The sequence below is a fragment of the Psammomys obesus genome, unplaced genomic scaffold (genome assembly GCF_907164565.1).
Source record: "Psammomys obesus unplaced genomic scaffold, mPsaObe1.curated_primary_1811, whole genome shotgun sequence".
NCBI lineage: Eukaryota > Metazoa > Chordata > Mammalia > Rodentia > Muridae > Psammomys > Psammomys obesus.
In genome coordinates this window covers 7,160,372-7,180,393 of record NW_026590677.1, presented here as the reverse complement: position 1 = coordinate 7,180,393, position 20,022 = coordinate 7,160,372, and the positions used below count along the sequence as shown (strand labels likewise).

General features: G+C 39.0%; 1 protein-coding gene and 1 pseudogene across 2 annotated transcripts in view; one reads left to right on the top strand and one right to left on the bottom strand.

Moving 5' to 3' along the window:
• Pcdh19 (protocadherin 19) overlaps positions 1 to 20,022 on the top strand; it is a 164,390-nt gene that overhangs the window by 31,981 nt on the left and 112,387 nt on the right. The gene's annotated exons all lie outside the window — the stretch shown is intronic.
• On the bottom strand, positions 13,075 to 13,840 carry LOC129677641 (cyclin-dependent kinase 2-interacting protein-like; annotated as a pseudogene).

Below are 20,022 nucleotides of genomic sequence, written 5' to 3'. Positions count from 1 at the left end.
CTCTCTCTTTCTTTCTTTCTTTCTTTCTTTCTTTCTTTCTTTCTTTCTTTCTCTTTGTAACATTTCCATCAGGGACAAGCAATTTCCACTTGTAAGGGTGAGTCTGGATAAACAGAGGGAAAAAATAAATCTGTTCCTGAGATCTGGAATGAACTCTGTGTATATTCATGCTCGTTCACTCACTATCTCACTCTCTCCCTCTGTGGTGTGTGTGTGTGTGTGTGTGTGTGTGTGTGTGTGTGTGTGTGTAAGAGAGAGAGAGAGAGAGAGAGAGAGAGAGAGAGAGAGAGAAAGAAAGAGGGTGATATCATCATAGGAGTTGCTAGTATCCTACGTGACGGGTTTGGAAAGGACTTGTTTTTGCCTATAGCAAAGCAGGCAGTCTGGGCTTCTATTTGCTCCCCACAACTCTGCCCCCAGCTGTTGTCCTTCTAGCAGCTGTCCCGCTTCCTGACAAATTCTAATAATGAGAATGATGTGGCCAGGGGGAGATTCAGCTTCTTCCCAGTATGACTTCCTCATTGAATCTGCCCCTTGCTGCAGTCTACAGAGGATTCTCTCCTCTTAACAGTGTGCCTTCTTGACTCTGCCCAAAGTCAGAGTATCCAGCTGTGGGCTGTCTGTGTCCAACAATCACTGGACACAGAGAACTATCGGCATATGTCTTTGCCAAGTCTATGGATGATATGTGAGAGGCAGAGGAGAGCTAGTTTAAGCTCTTACAAGGATGTCTTGGCATAGCAGTACTGATGAAAGCGGAGACTTGTTTGTGTCAATGACATAATCAGAGAAGACACTCAGAGCCCAGCTTCAGAGAGTAGGGAGGCACACAGCTAGCTTAGTGCAGTGGTCTGACAAAAGCCCCAACACTTCACATCCATCATTCCTAAGTGCCAATCTCCCTTTGATGTCTTAACCTGACTTTTGTTTGAGCTTGCTCAAACAATTCTGGTGTGACAAAAAAATTGCTCAGCTGCTGGTTGTTATACTGTGTAATACATTAAAACAAGTGCAGGGTGCTTTATAACCAACTAGTCCTATAATGATATGATGAATAGGTAATATTTAGTTTTTAACATAATCTGTCTATGTATAGTATCAAGCATCGCTATGGCTTCTCATAAATAATGGCCATGTCATCGAAAGCCCTTTTTTCTTGTCAATTTTCTTATCGTGACTGAGCTTGGAAAAGAGCTGTATTGGAGAACAGATTTTTTTTTTTAATCAGAATTGTTTTCCACTTCAATTTTTTTTTTTCTCAGAGATCTACTTGGAGACTGCATGCTAGATTCTTCCCTCAGCAGAAGCACTATTGCTCTTTGTGCCAGTAAAATGCTAATGATGTAAACACAACAGGCACTTACCAAGTAACTGTTTGTGATGGAGTAAGTGGTGCTGCCAGCTTGCTCACTTTTGGGTGGCTTCTACATGATGGGGGCAGCACTGGCTGTTGGGCCCAAGCTGCTACTTGGTCTAAATGAACAACTTCGGAAAACTGTATTGTCAGGATCATTTTGGCCTTTCTCAAAAGACTTGCAGTCCTGTGCTGAACACTTAAATCTGCTTAGCTTTTTTGTTTTTGGAACAAAGAAAACTTCCAGTGGCCAGTCTGGTTAATCACCAAAGCTTATTCCCTCTTCACTACTAGTCTGTATTGGGTTTCCTTCTATTCCAGTACATTGCATTTCCAATCACATCACACCCTATTAGGCTGTTTTCCATTCATAGTAGATTAGATTCCCATACACTTCACTGCCTAGCAGGATTTTTCTCTCCACAATGTTTACAGTATTAGGTTCCCTTACATGAGTTACTGCTTGTTAAGTTGTTAAGTTAGTGCTGGATAGTACTGAATTCTTTATCTCATCAACGGTCACTGGGTTGTTAATTACACACTTGCAGATTCACTTCTCTTGCACATTCTCTGGTGTGCAGCTCTCCACAAGTTCTGACCTCACACTTCAGTGCCTCAGGCAGTTATATCTGCTCACAGATTCTGTTTACTTCAGCTGTATGGAATCCTGCATCTGTGCATCAGGGTTCATGCTGAGTGCAGCATCATTTACAAAGGAATGCAGAATAAACTCTTCAAGGAGTGTAATCTCATGGAGTGAGGCCAGAGCAGAGCAGTACATAAGATGAAGGATTCCTACATGAAAGGTAAGTGTTAGCTTTATTCCTTTTCTAGAAACCATTTGGCATTTGGCATAGAGCCCTTCAGAAGGCAGCTTGTTTATTATAATCACAACCCTCTGTCCCATAATGAAAAAAAATTATAATTGAGTAAAAAGCATCTAGGAGATTCTACTGAAGTTTCTGACAAAGTTCGGATAAAACTCTTGGGTCTTTTAAAATACTCCTAACAGTCTTACTTTCTTAGGGACTTGAAACAGCTTAAGAACTCTAAAAGATTGTTATCAGGCAGAGAGAAATAATTCATTTGTAGACTGTTCTCTAACATGCCTAGACATGGTTTGACATAAAATATTGTGCAATTTTATTCATCCCTGGAATATAAGGATCCAAAACTAATACAAAGTTGAGTGAGTCATGGTTTCCCATGGCACCAAAAGTAGAGGAGGCATTAGCAGTTGTAATTTTAGCACTCAAGAATCTCAACCTGGGAATAATTTCATAGTAGTGTGACTGTTGTCTAATTCCTTCCTCATGTTGCTTCACATTCCTTGACCTCTGTGTCAGAACTTGTTCCAGGTGCTATAATGTAGCATTCCAGTAATCACCTCGAATGAATCCTTTTCTGGATTTTCTGTACTTAAAAAAAAAAAAATCCAAGTTTACTGGCAACAAAAGGATGTGTTTTGTGTCTCTTTCTGCCAACTCAACTGGAGTGCTTTATTAATGCCAAATTTCTAATTTGATGTGAACTGTATTCATACCAGTCTGAAGCTTGAAATAACAAACAGTGATTTGTAAAGAAACATAGCAATAATTAAAATTATTTGACATAAGCATTAAATAAAAACACAGATGTTGGCTGATTATTTATTTATTGGTAATTTATTTGTTTTTATTTTATTTGATGTTTTGCTGGCATGCATGTCTGTGTGAGGGTATCAGATTTCCTGGAACTGGAGTCACAGACATTTGTGAGCTGCCATGCTGAGAACTGAACCCGTTGGAAGTGCAGTCAGTGTTCTTAACATCTGAGCCATTTCTCAGCCCCTCATATATACATACAGATACATATATACATATACACATATACATATATACATATATACATATACATATACACATATACATATACATATACATATACATATACATATACATATACATATACATATACATATACATATACATATACATATACATATACATATACATATACATATGTTTCCCCACACCTGAACTCTATGCCCCTTCCCACCCAGATCCCTCCCATCATCTCCTTCAGATGTCCTTTGTTTTCCTTTCTGAGTGAGATTCAAGATTTGGCCCACCTTGGCTTCTTTGGGTCTGTACAGGTATTTTAAAATACAGGTCTGTATTTTATCTCTAATATCCACTTCTTTCTGGGTCTGGGTTCCCTTACTCAGGATGATTTTTTTGGGCTCATCTATCTGTATATCTATATCTCTATATACACACATATAATTATGTATATGTATAGCAATATATGTTGTTGTTTTGTTTTGTTTTTTTAGACAGGATCTTACTGTATAGCCCTGGTTGGTCTGGAACTCTATGTAAATCAGGCTGGCCTTGAACTCAGAGCTTTGCCTCCCTCTGTCTCTTGAATGCTGAGATTTAAAGCATTCCTGGCCATCCAGTTTACTATTATTACTATCAATAGATTTTTTTTAAAATTTTCTTTATTCTTGAGAATTTCTATATATGCAAACAATAGAATGTAATCATATTTATTCCCCTCTTCTCTCCTCCAATTCTTCTGTATTATCCTTAAAAAGACCCCTCCCAAGTTAACGTCTTTTTCTTTTTTGATAACCCACTGAGTCCACTGAGTTCTGCTCATATGGGAATGTATATGGGCGCACCCACTGTAGTATGGGCAACTTACCAGTGGCTATGCTCTCAAAAGAGAGTGATTATTTCTCTTTCAAACTGCCACTAGCTCCTCGTTAGTGGGTGTGGCCTGAAAAGCACCTCCTCCAGCCATGCAAAAACTCTGGCTGGTCTGTTCCTCATGTAGGTAACCACAATTGCTGTGTTTTCATGAGTGTGGTAGACACATCAGTCCAGGAGACAGTACCTTAAAGCACTCCTCCCTAGTCTCCTGTGCCATCTTTTAAAATCCCTGGAAAGAAAGAAACCAGAAATTATGATAAACTAGAAAGCAATCACTTTTTTCAATACATGCAGCTTTTATATCTACTCAGAATTCATGTCCAAAACGTAGAGTATAATATTCATGTTTCCTAATCTAATATGTTTACTGTAAAGAGACTTTGCTAGGATGAACTATGACAGCAACGTTCAACATTTATTTTCTAAAAGTCTGCTACTATTTGGAGCATTTGGACCAAATCATTGTTTCATTAGAATAACATGTTTATCTTGAAATGAAATGTCCTTATATTTGATGATAGTCGTCACCAATAAGATAAGGATCTTTTCTTTTATAAAACTTCCTTTATTGTATAGGCTTCACATACATATCTTAGCACAGACCTTATCTTTTCCTAATACTGTTCCCAAACCTCACTGAGCTCCTTTCGTGTAATGCTGTATCTTCTTAGCCTCTCAAATACTCCTACCAACACATGTACTTTCATAACTCAAACTATTTTATGTTTGATTCTCTTTTGAATCTAAGACTTGTGATCCTAACAAATAAAGTATAGATTCAGAGAATTATTTAGTTGCAAAGTACCTCCACTCTTTCTTGAATATGTCTTCTTTAACAGCAGAATTTACCATTTTTCTCCTTTCGCTTGTTTTTAGCGATAAAGACCATAGAGTAAGGCACTGCCTGAAATCCAACCACCCCATTTTACATTAATAGCATAATAGTGAACATTCTGTACATTGCCTATGACTCACATAATCACCATGCAAAATGAATCATTCATAAATTGTTTAGTGTGACCTTTTGCACAGTAGCACTAATTATTATCATCACAGAAGCCCAGTAAACTAGACTGGCAATTATCAGGGACTTATTTGAATGGACAGCTAAGCTATTCTTGGCAAGTTAGTCAAACAGTTGTCATGACAGCCATACAAATATGTCTTTTGAATTGAGTTAATTAGGGTAATTAATATCTGTTATTTGGTCCCTCTTTCCCAAGGTATTGCCTAAATGTTATCAAAGGGGGGGGGTGTTAAAGTTTGAACAAAGATTTGAATCCAACTGTGGAAGCTGCTTTTGAAATTAATGAAAGCTACCCACCCTTCAGAAGGGGCTCCCATAGAGAAAACCTTGCTTTTGTTGGATCTCTTCCTACCTTTGGATGTTTCAGAGTCAGCAAGGCCAAGCCACACTGAAAAGGGATGGAGTTAAGAAGAGGAGCTAAACAATGTTTCCTGAGGCTGCTGCTTTTCTTTCAGTTACCTGAAAGAGCTCTCAAGGGACCATCTTTCCACTTTTATCACAGCCTTACATTTTTTGGGGCTCATCTAGAACTTTGGTTTGCAGCCTCGCAATGGTATTGGTTGTCTTTTTTCACTTTTTTCCTCACAAGGAACTTCTGAGTTTTTCTCACTTGGGTTTCTGTTCCTCTGAGGCTTTCCAAGTTTTAATGTTCTTGGATGCTTTTTACATTTAATAACTTGAGGGATAATCTAATGTTTCTCAATGGTGGTTTCGCTCTTTTTTTTCCCCCAAGAAACAAGCGGGGTGTGGCTGAGAAGTTCTTTCTTCTGTTTCCCCCACCCCAAGCAAAATATAAAGTTTTTTTCTCCTCTGTACATATGAAGTTGTTTTCCCTCCGTCAGTGCAAAAATGAGAGAAAAGGATAGATTAAGAAGGAAATCAGTTTCCCTTTATGAGTTCATCCTTTCAGAGGATGCTATTGTTCATAAAAGGAATTGGAGACTTCTGGTTACAGTTTTATATGGGAAATTTATTTCCTATTTCTTGCCTAAAATAATAAGGGTTATGACAAGCAAAAAGAGCTTAAGACTTTTATTTCAGTACCTAACATGTGCCATTTAAAGGATGTTTGATTTTTTTCCTCATGTATTAACTAGAATGATCCTTAACAACAACCCTAAGAGCCTGGAAACTGCTAGCATACTAGTTTTATATTTGATGAAACTAAAGTATATATAAATTACATAATTTTTCTGAGGTCTCACATAATCAGGACTTGAGTGCAAGTCTTTTATCTAGAGTCTTTTGTCTATACCAGCTTGAACACCACTCACCCAAAACTTCTAGGAATTTGCAAATTCCAGATGACTTGTTTGTGAACTGAACTCCCATTGAATGCAAGTTTTCATTCTTTGTTCTCTCTCTCTTTCCTTCCTTCTCTCTCCTTCCTACTTATCTGTTCCTTTACACTCTCTCACTCTTTCTGCCTTCCTTCCCCCCACCCTCGCGTCGCCTGATCCTCTTTGCCAGTTCAGATTTCTAGGTCAGAAAATGATGTTTTGGATGAATCATAAAATTCAAGTTTGGGCAATTATACTAAATAGCTTTTAACAGAGGGTACCAGGTTAATGCACTAGAAATGAGCCAGTATACTTTCTTCCAGGGCCATGTTAAGAGTCTCATGAACAGGAAAAGGCAGTCCCTCCTTTCTGTTTTATAGATAGATGTCCTATTGGAAAAGACAGGGTAAAGTGTTGCAAAGAGTGTTTTGGCAGTGCTCACAGACTGCACAGACTATAGAGAAGGCAGAGGTAGCTGGGTTCTCTCTGAGTGCCCCTAGTAAGTCAGATAGCAGATCCATGTGCTTACATCTTAAAAATCTCAAAATAAGAGAAAAAGAGGGATTTCTAGGCCTATTTTAGGATGTATTGTCACCAACTTGAAAATGAGTGATTGTGTCTTGCATTTAACATTTAAAAATTAAACACAACCATTTGCCTAGTCCATAAATAACATTCATTCATTTGGTATTTATGGAATATATTCTGTAAATTGTGTGAGGATCTGTTTTCAGAACCCTAAGTCCAAAAAATAAATCTGCAACAATTTATCACATGGTATAAACTTTGTAGTAGAAAGACAGGGATATTACAATCAGTAAGGGAAATATAATGCTATTTTGGAAGATAAGTCCTGTGGAGAGAAATACAGCAAAAAAGGTAATAGTGAGAAGTAGAGAAAATTTGTAAATTTAAGGGGACAGATTAGGTAAATCTTTAGTAAGTTTTTTTTTGATTGATTTATATATTTAATCACTATATAGCATGATCCTAACCCCTCCCTCTTCTCCTCCAATTCCTCCTCCTCCCTTTTCTTCTCAGAGAGGAGGATGCCCCCAAGGGATACTAGCCTATCCTGGTACCTCAAGTCACAGCATGTGTAATCCTCTCACACTGAGTCCAGACAAGGCAACCCAGCTAGGGGAAAGGGATACAAAGTCAGACAACAGAGTCAGAGACGGCCCCTACTCCCATTGTTAGGGGACCCATATGATAACCAAGCTGCACATCTGCTACATATGTGTAGGGGGGTTAGGTCCAGCCCATGCATACTTTTGGGTTTGTGGTTCACTCTCTGTGGGCCCCCACGTGCCCAGGTTATTTGATCCTATAGGTCTTCATGTGGTGTCCTTGACCCCTCTGGGTCCCTCAATCCTTTTTTCACAAAGCTCCTGAAACTCAGCCTGTTGTTTGGCTGTGGGTTTCTTCATCTCTTTTCATCAGGTGATGAGTGAAGCCTCTCAGAAGAAAATTACTCTAGGCACCCATCTGCAAACATGCAGAGTATCATTAATAGTGTCAGGGGTTGGCTTTCTCTCATGAGATAGATCTCAAGTTGGACCAGTTATTGGTTTGCCATTCCCTCAATCTCTGCTTCATCTGTATCCCTACACTTCTTGTAGGCAAGACAAATTTTGAATCGAAGGTTTTATGGGTGGGATGGTGTCCCCCTCCATCCACTGGAAGTCCTACCTGGCTTCAGGAGGTGGTGACTTAAGTCTCCAACATCCCCATGTCCTGGGAGTCCTAGCTATGGTCACCCATTGACTTCAAGGAGCCTCCCCTGTTCCAGATTTCTGTTACTTCTCCTGGCCTCCTCCCCATCCCCATTTCCCCACACCTGATATCCATACCCCTTCCCACCCAAATAACTCCCATCATCTCCTTCAGATATCTTTTATTTTCCCTTCTGAGTGAGATTCAAGCATCCTTCCTTGGGCCCACCTTGGCTCCTTTGGGTCTGTACAGTTATCCCGTATTTTATCTCTAATATCCACTTCTTTCTGGATCTGGGTTCCCTCACTATGATGATATTTCTAGTTCCATCCAGTTGCCTACAAATTGCATGATGTCTTAGGTAAGTCTTTAGTAAACTTAATTTTGCTTTTTTTTTTTAATCACTTTACACAGACTCTTTCCTTCAGGTAGGCTGATGGTTCGCTCACTTATTAGTGTCACTCCTATGTACTCTTGTACCCTACTAAGCCCATTTTATGACAAAAGAGATGTCACCTTTAGAAACCCAGAGCACAACTCAGGAAATGTTAAAAAAATGATCACACAGATAATTGCTTGCAATCGTGGTAAGTATGATAAAAAGCTAACACAGTATTTATTCCTGGAGGCCAGCAAAAGGCCATAGGTAGACCACTAGACATTTTGGCTCACTGGGCTCCTGTGGGAGGACTATTGCCTAATATGATTGCAAAGCAGCAAGCTCCAGCAAGATTAGGCTGTGAGGGGAAACCTAGGAATTTGTGATCTCAGTTGTCAGGTACCATAATTGCACATAGATACCTTAGACTTCTAACCTAGATAATCACTGGCATTTGATTTTAAATATATGCATCTCTGTACAAACACTGAGCCTATTTTATTAATTTGTTTATTTTTTATTAATTACAGTATATTCACTTTGTATCCCAGCTGTAGCCCCCTCCCTCATCCCCTCTCATTCCCACCCGCCCTCCCTCATCTCCTACCATTCCTGTCTCCAAGTCCACTGATAGGAAAGGTCCTCCTCCCCTTCTCTTTGAACCTATCCTATCAGCTTTCATCAGGACTGGCTGCATTGTCTTCCTCTGTGGCCTGGTAAGGCTGCTCCCCCATCAGGGGGAAATAGATGATCAAAGAGTCAGCCACTGAGTTCATATCAGAGATAGTCCTTGTTCCCATTACTGGGGAACCCATTTGAAGACTGAGCTGCCATGGGCTACATCTGTGAAGAGGTTTTAGGTTATCTCCAAGCATGGTCCTTGGTTGGAGTATCAGCCTCAAAAAAGACTCCTGGGCCCAAATTTTTTGGTTCTGTTGCTCTACTTGTGGATCTCCTGTCTTCTCCAGGTCTTTCTATCTCCCCCTTCTTAAGATTCCCTGCACTCTGCCAAAATTTAGCTATGATTCTCAACATCTGCTTTGATACATTGTTAGGTAGAGTCTTTCAAAAGCCCTCTGTGGTAGGCTCCTGACCTGTTCCCTGTTTTCTCCCTCTTCCAAAGTCCAGCCCATTTGCCTTTCTGAATGAGAATTGCACATATTACCCAGGGTCCTCCTTTTGGCTTAGCCTCTTTAGGTATACAGATTTTAGTATGTTTATCCTATATTATATGTCTAATATCCACTTATAACTGAGTATATACCATGTGTGTCTTTCTGTTTCTGGGATACCTCACTCAGGACAATCTTTTCTAGTTCCCACCATTTGCCTGCAAATTTCATGATTTCCTTGTTTTTAATTGCTGAGTAGTATTCAATTGTGTAAATGTACCAATTAAAAAATTTGGTACAGAGCTAAACAGAGAATTCTCAATAGAGGAATATCGAATGGCAGAGAAACACTTAAAGCAATGTTCAACCTCCTTAGTCATCAAGGATATGCAAATCAAAACAACCCTGAGGTTTCACCTTACACCCTTCAGAATGGCTAAGATCAAAATCTCAAGATACATGATGGAGAGGATGTGGAGAGAGGAGAACCCTTCTCCATGGTTGGTGAGAATGTAAACTTCCATAGCCACTTTGGAAATCAGTTTGGTGCTTTCTCAGAAAATTAGGAATTTTGCTACCTCAAGATCCAGCTATAGAACTCCTAGGCATATATCCAAAATATTGGTAAACCATGTTCATAGCAGCTTTATTTGTAATATTTGGAAATAAGCCAGATGTCCCTAAACTGAGGAATGGATACGGAGCCTGTTTTTTGAGACAAATAAAAGACCTTTGAATGTGGTGAATTTGGAGCTGCTGGAAAACAGACTTAGAAGGAAGGCAAACGTTAATGAAGGTAATGGCTGATTTTCACAGAAGAGTGATTATTTGTTTTTTCTTGTTCTTTTGTTGTGCCTCCAAAGCTTCAAGATTCCCTAAAAATGAAAAATTACGGGAAGAAATGCAACTTTTTTTTTTTTAATTTTTAAACTGTGGAGAGCAAAGTATTTTAATGAGGAAATGTATTATCCTCCTACAAACCAAGGGCTAATAGTCTGGAACTGGTACTTTGGCTCCCTACAAAGTCCAACAAGACAAGCCAATTATGGGCTCTGAAACATTTTTATTTTTAGTCCCTTGTAATAGCAATTCATTCTCTGCTATGGTACATTAACTGGTAAACCAGTTGAAATGAGAATTTTGGAAACTTTAGAATAATTGACTATATTTACAAATGCTTAATAGTACAGAGAGGTGAGTGAGTGAGATAGAGGAATAAAGGGCTTGACTAAAACATGCATATAGGGAGTTCTGACTTTCAATAAAGGCCAGCAAAATGGGTGTCTATGCAATATAATTCATCTGCCATTTTTTTTTCTTTCAGATTATTTTTAAGTGGACAGTAGGTTAGTTTTGCTGGTTTCCATTTTTATCGTGATGTGGCATTACTTTGTTGAGCAGGTAATTAGCTGTTCATAAATGAAGGTCTGGAAGTCTCCAGTTGTCCACTAAGTCTGGGCATACTGATGATATGTTTATTGACCTCTTTACTTTTCTTTTTTTTCTGTTTTCTTCTTTCTTTCTTTCTTTCTTTCTTTTTTTGTAGAATCTCTATCGTTTGGTCTCTTTCGTTCAGTGTCTCTACTTGCCTGTCTGGTGATCTTTTTTGAAATTAGCCTCTGGTGCTAATTAAGAGTGAAGTTGATAGGCTTCTTTAGAAATGAATATATTCTACAAGGGAAAGGGCAGCTAAGACAAATGCAATCTTAGGTCTCAATAATGAAATATATATGCATATATAGTTGTGTTTATGGGAGACATTAGCCCCATCTGAAGTCTTTCTTGATCAGAATGCATCTAGAGGATAATATTCATTTCTGGATGCTTGTTCTTAGGTGGAACATTGATGGACAATAAAGAACATTAAACAAAGTCAAGAAATGATTAAAGTTCTGGAGATCTTGTATTTGTCTCTTGGGTGATGGGGAATTTATTCTTCTTTTGTGAAGTGCTCTATATCAAACTTCTTTGTTAAAAAGCAGGTGTTTACCACTGAGAATAGAAGAGATTAAGGAGGGCAGGACTGATGTTTTTTATGCCATCTTCCATATTCTTGACACCTGCTAAAATTATTGTGAGCTGGCAACTTAATCCTCATTGCAGTCCTCTGAAGTAGGACATTTTAGAAGTTCTTAAATCATGAAAGGAGTGTAAAAGCTCTTGTAAGTGGATCCATGCCTTTATTGTGGGAGTGGGCTCATTGCCAAAGGATTATTTTCTTATAGAAGGACAAACTTGCCTACTATTACTCTCTGTCATCACGTGATACCTTCCATCATATTATGGCACAGCAAGAAAACCTTAATCAGATGCTCTAATTCTGTTCTTAGTTGTTTCTACCTTCAGAATTGTAAAAAAATAAATTTCTGTTTTTTATAAAATTTCCTACTCTCAGGTATTCTGCAGTCTACACATCTGCAGACTTATACTAGTATCTTTTTGTGGCTAGGGAGGAAGTAATGACTTAGGAAAACTTTGAATGTTGGCTTGTTTTTCTTCTAAAGATATAAAAAAATGAACACATGGTGCCAAAATTTGTGTTATTACCTGTACAATACAAACGTTCTTATTTTGTACATTAGAATAAAGGTATTTGATCATGTTCACTGACTCTATTAATGCTATTCTTATTTCACTACCCCTATCCATTCCCTTCCCTTCTCCTTAGTAGCGCTGTAAGAGAAAAATTTGAGGTTTCCTGGTGTAATAGGTTCCTTTCCAAATGCACTTGTAGTAATAATGTTAATATATCTGAATAACAGACGAAATACTAATGTATGAAATTAAAATTTCTTTTTTATATATTAAAACACATTTTATTAATATAAGAATGTGACCTGCTCCTCCAAGGGATTGGAAGGTCAGGACTCTTCCAGGTTAGGCAGTGAACAACCTCCAACTCTAGGCTCCTTCTCCCATTTGTAGCCACTCTGGTCATCTGTACATGTGGCACATACACAAATACGTAAAGTAAAAATAAAATCTTAAAAAGACTATTTATTTTTGTGTGTCCACAAATATATGTGACTGACTGTGGAGGCCAAAGGGCCAGAAGTACTCTCAGGTGCACACTCAGTTCCTGATGAGATTTTTTTTTTCAAGACAGTGTTCCTCTATATAGCACTGACTGTCCTGGACTCACTTTGTAGTCCAGGCTAGCCTCAAACTCAAAGATCTACTAGCTTCTGCCTCTCAAGTGCTGAGATTAAAGCCATGTGCCATTGCTGCCACTACCTGGCTTGGTAAGATTTTAAACATCTAATATTTATGGGATTTTACTTAATAGTTACAGAACTAGAACGTTCTCTTCAAATCTTAAGCACAGGGCTGGGGATACTGCCCAGTGTTGAATATTCAGTTTCTGTGAAAGTCTGGGTTTGATTTCTAGCACCGCAAACCCAAAAAAGGGATAGGTACAAAGCAAAGCTAGGAAACTCAGGTTGTCTACACAGATGCACTACGTAAAGTACACTTGGTTTGCAAAATAAGGCCCTCAGCCATTCTTCCCATTTATTTCTTGCTGGTGCTCACAAGTGGCAGTTTCATGATGCCTGGGATGATGCAGAGCGGAGGGCAGCTGCAGCAGTGCCTGTGTGTCTGGACAGGCTGCAGCAGCCAGGGACAGTCTGGAGCTGAGGGCTCGATCACAGAACGGGGGTGAGATGTTTCAAGCAGCATGCTCTCCAGCTGCAGCTTGCTGTTGCTCTCTATGTAAGGCTGGTGTAGCCGCATGGACAGGTAAATCAGGTTGAGGTTGTGGTCTGCAGTGTGGGCCAGCTCTGAGCCAATGGTGTGCTTCAAAAGGAGATCCTTCTTGTATGAATAAAAGAGCTGGTGGGAGACCTCAATAAAAGAAGGGTGTATGCCACATGTGAAACAGAGGTTGCAGTTAATCTCTTCCCTGTAATGGTGATTTTCTAGTTCACAGATTCCCTTGGTGGGTGAAGATAGCTTTTCTATTTTCATTTGTATTTTAGTGAAGCCATCTAAGATGGCCCGCAGCTCCTTACACAGTGCTTCAAGTTCCTGATCTTAGTCCAGGTTTGCCTTTTCTTCCTCTTCATTGGAAGCTGGGCTGTTGCTCTTTAATTCAACCTTCTCTTTGCTTGACAAGCTGACTTTCTGGTTGGCTTACTCTGTTAAAACCTGCATCACTGAGGCTGTCCCATTTCAGGATTAAGTTATGCCAGTCAGCTGCATTGTTCTTAATTTTTCTTGCACTGACAGATAAGACAGGTTTTCTGGGTGTCACAATTCCAAGAGTCTTTGCTTCCATGTGGTCTACAGGTAGATCTCAACCAGGAGATCGGAAGCCAAAATTAAAATTTCAAGAGGCAAATTTTATGAAATGTTAATTGCCACAGAGTCCGTATTCTTTTTAGAAAACATAGAACAATGAGCAGTCACACATACATTTGTTTATCCATTCTCTATCTTCTCATGTCTTTTTTATATTAATTTACTTTTTATTAATTACAAATTATTCGTTTTATATTCCAGCTGTAGCCCCTTCTTTCATTCCCTCACAATCCCACCCTCTCTCCCTCATCTCCTCCCATTCCTCTCTCTGATGGGGGCAGTCTTCTTCCCCTTCCATCTGACCCTAGCCTATCAGGTCTCATCAGAACTGGCTGCATTGTTTTCCTTTGTGGCCTGATAAGGCCTTCTCATGTCTTTTTAAGCACAGCAGAAAAACTTGGAAAGAAGAAGCAAGTGTAATCCATGCTTGCACAGCAACATCATATATTATATATATATATATATATATATATATATATATATATATATATAGTTGGCCTAAGATTTGTATCTTTTCAAAATCTTCCAGACTCTGCTATTCATGCAGAAAAGACACAAAGACACCCATCTGAATAGACATTGTGTTTGTCAGTGAACCACAATTTCTCTTGCTTCTCGCAACTTTGCCTTATATAGGATGAAGTTTGTAGATGTGACATATAGTTCACTGGAAAGTGACAGTGTGATTAGGGCTCCATCAATGCATACAAAGCATGAGGGTGACCCAATAATAATTGAGTTTCTTTTGGGAGAAAGACACAGAGCTAACCAATCAAAAGAATAGAAAAATGCAACCATGACATCCATATCCCTAAATCACATACAAGGAAAAAAATAATCTGCTCTCTCTCTTTCCCACCAAAGGAGTCACTGCCACAGCTGTCTTTATTAGTAGGCCTAAGAGCCAGTCTGACCTGCTGAGGAAACTGAATGTCCCCACCTACAGGCCTCTGCCAGAAAAGGCTCTATTTTTTCTACTTTGTACCTATGACTTGGGGGCTAGAATCACTTTTTAAAGAGATTATTCAAGCTAGGGTCTACTTGTCTCAGGACTCCTCCTTATGTGAAGAATTTGAAAGTCATGAGCATTTGACCACCAGAGAAAACCTTTACTGGCTCAAACATAAGTTTCTGTGGTTTAATTAGCTATGCCGTCAGACATTGACTTTTTTTTTTTCATTTTTGACATTAATACAGAATTTAACTTGTCCTTCAAACTTTAGAAAAGAGCCAACCCAAATCCAGCTGGGTTTGTGATTGTAGAGAATTGCTTGATTTTTGTTAAGCTTGGCTTATGGTCTTTCTTTCTCCCTAATACTGATAGGTAACTGGCAAAATCAAGAATTCAAGCCACAGCAAAGCACACTCTCCTTTCAAACCAAAGTTTATTCCCAGGTCAGTCCTCCAAAGTCTGCACATATCTGAAAGCAGTTCTCACAGCACATGCTTCCTAAGGGCAAGGGCTTCTTCTCTGTTGCTTTCTTCTCTGCATATACTGTAACTGTTGATTAAATGTTGTATAACCCTTGTTCCCAACCAACATGTTTGAACCTAAGACCTAATACAATATTATTAACAATTGGGACTTTTGGGGGATAATGTCATGAGAGATCTGCCTTTATGAGTGGAATTAGAGCCCTTATAAAAAGGCTTAAAGAATTAGCTAGTCCTTCCTGCCTTTCTACATTCCACCATGTGAAGAGACAGTGTTTATCTTTTTTGGAGGATGTAATAACAAGGTGCCATTTGGGAAGTAGAGACTAGTTCTCATCAGGCATGTGGTTGGCTGGCACCTTGATTTTGGATTGCCTACACTCAAAACCTGTAGAAAACACATTTCTGCTCCTCAAGGATAGTTTTATCTTAGGCCAGTTGTTATAGAAGTATAAACAGACTCAGATACCACCCACAGAAGCACCCACAGCATTGCATTGTGATTACCTCTTCATTTACTCTCAGTCACATGACATTAAGTGTGCTCCTTGAGGTCAGGAGTAGAAAAGGATTCACATCCATATTCTTAGCACTGACCATGGAGCCTGCACCTCCTTGTAACAGGATCGATTAAGTTACATAGGAATTTTCAGCTTTAAACTGTCCTAGCTACTACCATTTGTTCTGCAGTAGTCAAGGACAGCCAGAGAAGATGAATTCTGAGATCTTGGAAAGATTGATCTCTTTTTGCTTTTCCTTCTACCCTTCCGGTTGCTTCTATCTACCCTTTAGTACCAGTGAATGCCTATAGTTTGTACAAAGATCTTAAACATGGTATAGGAACTGCTATGACTTCTATATCTTTTCGTTTGGGCTGCTGTCTTTGCTGTTGTACTTAGTTTTATATAGTACAGTCAAATCTGATTAATCAAGACTAACTTGGAGTCAGGCCAGGCAGAAGTAGAGATAGAAAGGAAATGCAATTTTATTTCTTTCAAGTTCATATAGTAATAAGATATAGACAAACTCCTTGCCAGGACGTTTTGCCCAGTAGGAGTCCTTGGACCTGTTTTAATCTATAAGTAAGAGTGATGTGCAATGAAAATATTTATTGTTTGTAAATTGCTTCTAAAATATTTTAATTTATTCTCTTAAGTAGTTTAAACATTTCTCATGCAATCTTGTTTACACCACAAACCTTTTAAAAATTGTATAAAGCAGCCAGTTTATATCTGAATGATCATCAAATATAAATGAGTGATGACCCAATGACAAAGGTGTGACTCTAATATGATGAGTCAAATAAGCTATTAGGAAGTGAGCAAAAGAGATTACTACCTAGTTGTTTGTTACCCATAGTTGTACACCCAGTTCTATTCTGAAAAGAAAAGGGCTTTCTGGGTTCAGTATTTACCACTAGTCTAGCCTCTTCAGCCACCTAATTCCAGAGAGTTTCCACTGAGGCAATAAAAATGAGAAAATTTATCTTTTGGATAATTTCCCTATGGTCAACCAACCCCTAGTGGGTAAAACTAATAGGAGATACTATATTTTGATTGCAGTTTATTTCTAGCAATTATAGATGATCAATTTAAGTGACAACCAAGCAAGTCATTTTCTAGAATGAGGCTGTATTTCAGAGGACTTTATCATGCCACATCCCCCAATCACTAAGCTAAAGACAGTTTATTTCCTTGGGTGGGTTATATATTTTCTTCCTTGTTTTCCTAGTTACAATTTGTTTTCTTAAATGACAGAAAATTGACAAAAAGTGATTCATAAATATCATTTGCAGTAAATTTCACTTTTTTTCCCCAGGAGAAATTTAGCTGAGATGATTTTGAGCATTAATGTTCTTCTGGGGGCTTTTTTTTTTTTTTTTTTTAATAAGGGGAGAGAGCTGGGCAAGTGGAAAAAGATGAGTCATGTCTTCAGTGTTGGAAGAGATGAATTCTGAACACAGGTCCAGGTTTCTAATAACTAGTTGTGTGGCATTAGGGTGATTAGAAAAGCCTTGTAGGCACATTTTTTTGTGTGTTCAGAATGTTGAGGGCAGGGCATAAAGCAAGGGATATGGAGAGGAAGAAAAGAGAGTGAAGCAGGGAGATAAGAAAATTGCTAAAGTCATATTGAATTTTAGTGCTCTTAGAATATATAATTTTGTGCTCATCCTGAGAACAAAGAGGAATTTTTAATTTTTCTTATTTATTACAATTTATTCACTTTGTATCAGAGCTGTAGCCCTTACCCTCATCCCCTCCCAATCCTGCCTTCCCTCCCACCCTCATCTCCTTCTATGCCCCTTCTCAAGTCCACTAATAGTGGAGGTCCTCCTTCCCTTCCATCTGACCCTAACCTATCAGGTCTCATCAGGACTGTCTTTCACAGTCTTCCTCTGTGGCTTGGTAAGGCTTCTTCTCCCTCAGTGGGAGGTGATCAAAGAGTTCACATCAGAGACAGCACCAGTTCCCATTACTAGGATGCCCATTTACAGACTGAGCTGCCACAGGCTACATCTGTGCAGGAGTTCTAGGTTTCTCCGTAAATGGTCCTTGGTTGGAGTATCAGTCTCAGAAAAGACCTCCGGGGTTAGTTTTTTTGGTTCTGTTGTTTTACTTGCGGAGCTCTAGACCCTTCCAGGTCTTTTTATTTCCCCCTTTTTTCCTTAAGGTTCCCTGCACTCTGCCCAAATTTCGACTATGAGTCTCAGCATCTGCTTTAATACACTGTTGGGTAGAGTCATTCAGAGGCCTTCTGTGGTAAGCTCCTGTCTTGTTCTTTGTTTTCACCTTCTTCCGATGTCTATCCTGTTTCACTTTTTGAATGAGGATTTAGCATCTTACACAGGGTCTTCTTTCTTGCTTTAGGTGTACAGATTTTAATGTGATTATCCTATATTATTTCTAATCTCCACTTATAAGTGAGAATATACCATGTGTGTCTTTCTGCTTCTGGGATACCTCACTCAGGGTGATCTTTTCTAGTTCTCACCATTTGCCTGCAAATCTCATGATTTTCTTGTTTTTAATTGCTGCATAATATTCCATTGTGTAACTGTCCCACAATTTCTGTATCCATTCCTCAATTGAGGAACATCTAGATTGTTTCCAGATTCTGGCTATTACACATAAAGCTGCTGCAAACATGGTTTAGCAAATGTCCTTGTTGTATATTTGATCATATTTTGGACGTATGCTTAGGAGAGGTATAGCTGGATCTTGAGGTAGGACTATTCCTAATTGTCTGAGAAAGCACCAGATTGATTTCCAAAGTGGTTGTATAAGTTTGCATTCCCATCAAGCAATGGAGGAAGGTTCTCCTTTCTCCACATCCTCTCCAGCATGTGTTGTCACTTGAGGTTTTGATCTTAGCCATTCTGATGGGTGTGAGGTGAAATCTCAGGGTCATTTTGATTTGCATTTCCCTGTTAATTAAGAATGTTGAGGATTTCTTTAAGTGCTTCTCTGCCTTTTGGTATTCCTCTATTGAGAATTTTGTGTTCAGTTCTGTACCTCATTTTTTAATTGGAATACTTGATTTGTTCCTGTTTAACTTCTTGGGTTCTTTATATATTCTGGATATCAGCCCTCTGTCAGATATAGGTTGATGAAGATCCTTTGCCAATACTTAGGGTGTCGTTTTGTTCTGACTACAGTGTCCTCTGCTTTCCAGAAACATTTCAGTTTCATGATATCCATTTATTGATTGTTGATCTTAGAGCCTGTGCTGTTGGTCTTCTGTTCAGGAAGTTGTCTCCTGTGCCAATGAGCTTAAGGCAAAGAGAATTTTTTTAAGGTCCACAGTATCTAGCATGTCACTGTAAGCATGTAGTGTTGATTTAAAAACCTTTCCAAATGACCATATTAGGCAATCAAGCATCTTAAGGCTTCATCATGAGCTGAAAAATAATATTGCATTAAATAATGTATGGGTCCAGGGGTCTTTTCTGAGATTGATACTCCAACCCAGGTCCATGCATGGAGATAACCTAGAACCACTGCTCAGGTGTAGCCCAAGTCATCTCAGTCTCCAAGTGGGCTCCCTAGTAATTGGAACAGGGAATATCTCTGACATGAACTCAGTGCAGGCCTCTTTGATCACATCCCCATGGGGGGAACAGCCTTGCCAGGCCACAGAGGAGGACAATGCAGCTAGTCCTGATGAGACCTGATAAGCTAGGGTCAAATGGAAGGGGAGGAGGACCTCTCTTATCAGTGGACTTGGAGAAGAGAATGGGAGGAGATGAAGGAAGGAGGGTGGGATTGGGAAGGAATGAGGAAGGAGTCGACAGCTGGTAAACTAAGAGAATAAACTGTAATTAAATAATAATTAAAATATTTAATAAAATATTTATGTTATGATTTTAAAAGGGGCTATATAGAGAAAACAAAAGCAATAAAGCTAGTAACCGGGCTTCTGTTTTCCTGTTTTCTATAAATGTAGCATACACACCGTTGTTCAGGAAGCAGAGGCTCTTAGGCTATTTCTCTGACTTTTTCAGTAAGTGGCTAATTGATCATGGATTCAGAAACTGTGACTCTCACTTTCCCCACCAACTTAAAAGGGAGAATATCACTTTACCACTTCACTTCTTTTTTTTTTAAATTTTATTAATTACAATTTATTCACCTTGAATTCCCCCATAAGCTCCTCCCTCCTCCCCTCCTAATCCCACTATCCCGCCCACTTCTCCACACATGCTCCTCCCCAAGTCCACTGATAGGG